Source organism: Bactrocera dorsalis, chromosome 3 (genome assembly GCF_023373825.1).
Source record: "Bactrocera dorsalis isolate Fly_Bdor chromosome 3, ASM2337382v1, whole genome shotgun sequence".
NCBI classification, from domain to species: domain Eukaryota; kingdom Metazoa; phylum Arthropoda; class Insecta; order Diptera; family Tephritidae; genus Bactrocera; species Bactrocera dorsalis.
Genome location: NC_064305.1, coordinates 87415821 through 87421979, shown reverse-complemented (window position 1 = coordinate 87421979; position 6159 = coordinate 87415821).

Sequence of the window (6159 nt, the reverse complement as noted above, 5' to 3'; positions counted from 1 at the left end):
AGAAAGATAGCAGATGACCTAAATATGGTAATCAACGCATCAATGTTAGACTCGTACCAAAAGATTCGAATCTTGTACAAAAATGATAAAGAAAAGAGATTGCAAAAGAGATACTTAATTTAGCTGAAGACCCTACATTCAACAAAAGCATCATTAGTGCTGAAGAGACGTGGGTGTATAAATATGATATTGGATATGTTCAACAATCTAGGGAATGACTCCCCAAAAATTAGCCAAAAAAAAAAAGACAAAATGTTGACAGCTCTGAAGGCCATTTGAAAGGCGATAGCAAAAATTTGTTTTAAAATATGTGACAATGCATTTTTATTAGTCCGGGTCATTTTTGATCAGATGATATGGTTAGATCACCAAAATAACAGTCCTTTACCGGATAAAATCCGGATCAATTCCGGCTCATGTGGGAATCTACTGAGTTGTTCTTTCTATTTTGTGGTGACCAACTTGATTTCTTTACGAAAAATACTCGGAATATTTCGCAGGACCTTTTGCAAACTAATTTCAAACCGCCTCCGAACAACTAATGGGATTTATGAGTAGTATTTACAAGTCTGTATCGAAAATTGATCAATGTATTTCAAACAGGTATTGATGCTGGTTCCAAAATAGATGAAATTATATACAACTTCAAAGTCAACACTGACATGCGAGACAAGTCGCGAATGCGATGACTGTTTGTCTGTTTGATGACAGGAGATATTTTGTCTTTTCCTCGTTTGCAACGATACCCAGAATCAATGCCAACAACAATGTCAACCTTAAAATCAAACGCAGAATCACACTTGCCAAAAAGTGCCACTCCTACTACTTCTCGAACAAAGAGCACACTCTACAAGTCGCTCATCATTCCCGACCTGCTATATGGTGCGGAAGATAGAGAATGACATCATCTGATGAGTCGGCCTTAGGAGTGCTTGAAAGAAAGGTTTTTCGGAAGATTTGTGGTCCTTGGCGTATGGTACGATGAGCTGTAAGATATATGTACCATTGACATGGCTCATCGAATCAAGAGACAGCCGCTGCGCTGGCTAAGTCATGTTGTTCGGATGGAAAAGAACACTCCAGCTTTAAAGGTTTTCGATTCAGTACGCGCCGGTGGAAGCAGAGAAAGGAGAAGACCTCCAATTCGTTGAAGATATCAGGTGGAGAAGGACCTGGCTGCTCTTGGTATCTCGAAATGACCTCAAATACTGAAAAGAAGAAACGACTGGAGCTATAGCCGCGTAGGCTATGTCTACTCCAGTAAAAGAGAAGCAGTTCTAAACGGACTTAAGACTTTTTGCCAAAACAACCTTTACCTTTCACTCAAATAGTCAAATGGTGAAAAAATATAACACAATCAATCAAAAGTGTTACAAACCCATTATAAGTATAAAAAATATTTCAAATTTCTAAACCACTGTGCCAACACCAATTTATCACTCACACAAGATACTCGTATACATATATAAATACTTAAATATTAGTTCTCTACTACACACCACAAATGCACTGCGAAACATATTGAATGTATGAATAGGCAAATATATAGAAATGGACGGACAGCTGAATAAGGGCGCTGCGATGTTTGGCACTTGTGCGACCCCATGAATGTAAAATACAAATTAAAGATGATATGGCAATCAGCAATAAGCGTTTTTATTAAATTCACCAAACACCCGAATCCTTGCGGAGAACACAAACATAGCACAGCAACAACACAAGTGCGCCCAACTTCTATTAGGCCGCATTATTTGTTCGTATGCCGATCACCCCAGTAAGTTTGTGTGTGTGCGCTCATAAACACCCGCGAAATCCGTTCACCCTTCAGCGGAGGCAATATAAAAGCACTTCAACGGCACTCGCCCATAATCATTTACAAACAAATTTCATCACTAACCCGCCAATATGTCCATTTATACTGGGGTACTCTTTCTTTTTTAATATCCTCGTGCCATTGCTTTATTCCTCATTTAATGTGAATATTGCTGTCGCGTGGAAGCGTTTAAATCGTGCAGAAGACCGTTAATCCTTGTGTTGAAAATCGTATTGTTGGCAAATTACCACCCTCCCCGTTATCCTGTAGCCCCGTGTCTTGCCTTATACTTCACCATAGAACACTCTTTGAAGACAGTCACGTACATATGTACATAGATACCCGGCGTAAGTTAACAAATGAAAGGGTGTCAGCTTAGCTGACTTTTGATATTGCCAAGGATATTATTTACAGCGAAACATATTAGAACAGCCAAAAAATGTCAAATGATTTTTTGGAATGAACGAGCGAATGAATGAAATGAAGTGGAGCGTACACTGAGAACAAAGAGAATCAAAAAGCATAAGTGGATTATAAAACCAGGAATTAATTTCCAAAATCGCTTTTTTTATAGATCCTTCCAAGCATACCGTGCATATATCAGGAATAGAAATTTCGGCGAATTGAAGCGGGATGCGAAACGCATTTGCAGACAGAAAAAGAGAGAGGCCGAAATGCGTGAGTATGAAGAGCTTGGCAAGCTGGCCGACAAGGGTAATGATCGAAAATTCGACGAAAAAATACGGCGACTGACAAAAGGTTCCAAGATCGGAGAATACTCTTGTAGAACCCCCAGAGGTGATCTTGTAACCGATGCCCAGAGCATACTAAAATTGTGGAGAGAACACTTCTCCAGCCTGAATGGCAGTGAAAGCATGACACCGGGATATGTTGAACCCGATCTCCAATCGATAACGATGGAGCAGACGTTCAATTGGCCGACCATGAAGAAGTCCGAATAGCAATTACTCGTCTGAAAACAACAAAATGGCGGGGCCGATGGGTTGTTGGCCGAGCTATTCAAGCACGGCAGCAAAGAACTGATAAGAAGCATGCATCAGCTTCTTTGTAGAATATTGTCGGGCGTAAGCATGCCCAAAGGTTGGAATATAAGTGTACTCTGCCCAATCCACAAAAAGGGAGACCCCACAATCTGCGCCAACTACAGTGGCATAAGTCTCCTAAACATCGCATACGAGTATAAGTTTCTATCGAGCGCACTCACCACCTCTTCGTCGATCTCAAATCTGCTCTTGACGGCACGAAAAGGAGCTGCCCTTATGCCACTCTATCAGGATCTAGGAGGAACTCTCCGAGCCGTTCGATACCAAACGAGGTTTCAACAAGGCGACTCCCTATCGTGCGACTTCTTCAATCTGCTTCTGGGGATAATTTGATAAATTCAACTAAAAGAAGCAAGACCTACCTGTTGAAAGCATTGAATCAAAACCAGTCGTTCGAGCGCGGGTCTCTTGGTAAAAAAATTGCATGTGAATGTCACAGTCAAGTTATTCGGGGGAACTCAACTAGAGAACATACGGATACCTTATTGAAAACCGCTTACAGATCTTTCTATTTCTTTCATAGCAGCCTATGCGATTTACATATAGAAGTTCGGTTCGCCACTCTTCAAGGTTTGCGAATCGTTTTATATAACCATGATCATAGCGATACTCCAACCTCCATATTAGCCAGACATTGCCTCATGACACGTTTTCCTATTTCCAAAAATAAAGAAAACCTTAAAGGGTCATCGTCTTACAATATACATAGATAAAAATCGCTGGAAGAACTAAACACTATCCCAAAAATCGAGTGTGTAAAGTGTTTCTACGATTGGAGAAGCGCTGGAATAAGTGTATAACATCGCTTGTTTTCAAAGCGACAACATAATACTTTTCGACAAATGAAAATTACCGCAAGATCCTCATATAACCTTCAAATCCGCTCAGTGTAGCCAAATCTTATACGGATGTCCGTTTCAATTGTTATGCCGATGTCTTTTACCACTTTAACTTCGATTTGGTGCGTACAAAACTTTCTCGACCCATGTTTATTGTAAGTTGTTGTCGTTATTGTTGTTGTAAGCAATGCGAGATTTGGCAATGAGCAGCGGAGAAATGAAAAATGACAATTGTAAATAGTCACGACCGAAACAATGCGCAGCGATTACCCAACACAGCGTCACAGCTTTCCAAGGATGCCGGGATCTGAAGATTGAGCGACAGCGTGACTGAGCGACAATTTACATTGTGCGAGGTCACCTCATCTTCCGGCGCATTGGCAGCCACCGAATGCTACCCAAGCAGGGTAGTTGCCGAATATTGGCTTGTGACTACTGCTTTTGATTATGTTGATATGTGGGCTGGTCGTCGGCTGGCGCAAGCAATTTCGCATGCTACGGGTCCTGCCTGCCTGCCTGCCTGTAAGTGCCGGGTGGGAGGATATGAAATGAATGAAATGTGAAATTAAATGATAAAAGATGCTCTAATGTACATACACACACCACAACAACAACATGTGACGAGCATAGCGGGCGGGGTGCATGTGCGTGCGCATGTGTGTTTACGTGAGGCAGCGTGCGTGAAGGGGAGTTGCGGCGTACACATGGACCGACCGTGGCAAAGGTCGTTGAGCACCTGTTTTATTAAAAAGCAAATAAACGTCGACGAGTGTCTGCGAAGCAGCATTGTGAGCGCACGCCAAGTGAGGGACATCAAGCTTCGCGCACAAGGACATTGAGCTGCAATTGATGTTCGCCAAGGGTTTGGGCTGTCAAGTGGTGGTCGCCTGTATAGCATAATAATTGTGCATATTTGGCTTTTTAATAAAACCTAATCGTCATGGCATCGCTTCATCAACGCACAGCGACCGGGTGTTAGGCGGTGGCAGTAGAGCGGAGCGAGTTCACAGTGAGGGGTGTGTCGGGTGTGGTTTGGGCAGACATATGTACATAGATGTGTATGTAGTTGGGCAATGAAATTTAATTAAATTTCTAAACACTTGATATATCTGTATATGTAGATAATTACGCATATATGTGTGCAGAGATGTATGCATTTAGATTTGTAGTTATGTATATGCGTTAGCACACACCTGTAAGTTGATTTCTACTATACGTACTCGTATATGTAAATTTACAAATAACATATAACACAATTGAAAAATCTGAGGGTGGACGGACACGTGATTTTTATTATTTATCACTTATTTGAGTAAGAACTTTGATTTTTAATTTAATAAGGTTGGACTTTTATTAAGCCCAAAAGTAACTAGTTATCAATCTAATAAAATGAAAACAAGTACAGAAAATACATTAATTTCGACTGCACCGAAGCTATAAAAGCCTTTACCAAAACAATTTTTCTATAGAAGAACTCGAACTCGAAATACTTTGAATAAGCACTTTTTGGGATGGCCTTCAGCTCCTTCAGCGAATTTTGTTTTATCTCTTCGATCGACTGAAAACTGGTGATAATCATTTATCCGAAGAGTTTAATTCTAATACTCTCCATGAATGTGGGATCGGAATTCGGACGATCAATCATGTCCAAAGATATATGTTTATAGAATTCTTTTTGTAAAAAATATCAGCTTTATCAGCACGAGTCGAGCAAGAACGCGTTTCATGCCCAAAATATCCACCAAAATCATTCGAACGGACTCGTGAGCGTTTATCGAACTTTCTTGCCATCTTTCGAACACTTGTTGGACGTACTTCAAACACCATATCCTTCACTTTTCGAATGTTTTCATCAGTTGAATAGGTCGAAAGTCGTCCATAACGAAGCATGTCTTCAACGACCTCTCGACCGTCTTTGAAGGCTTTGTACCACTCGTAGGAATGTGTATGTAACTGAATTACCGTAAGCGTTTTCTAACATCCTCAACTATTCCGTACACGAAATTTGGTTATTAATACAAAATTTGAGACAAACTCTTTGTTCGATATTTTTATCTATTGTAAAGATCGCAACGCACTACTGAAGTGTACCGGCTGAAACAGTTGCTGTAAACAACATGGCTGACAGATCACGCTCATATTTGTCATAGTAATTAAGGATAGTTCTACCAATATTTTTTTTTAATATCATGTACCCTGGGAGTTAAAATTACAATTTCCGGGTACTTTAATATCACAATGTATTCTTAAGTTTCTTTCGTACAACGAACGTTCTCAACTCATCTCATTCTTCCCATTCCATTTTTCTATTAAATAATTAATTTCGAGGTTTTGAAGTGGTCTCCCTAACGACGGCATCTTGAAAGTATTATTGATTATCAAGTTGCTCGCAGCCTAGATCACGGCGATTAGACAACTATAACCTGACAATTAGTCTAAAAAA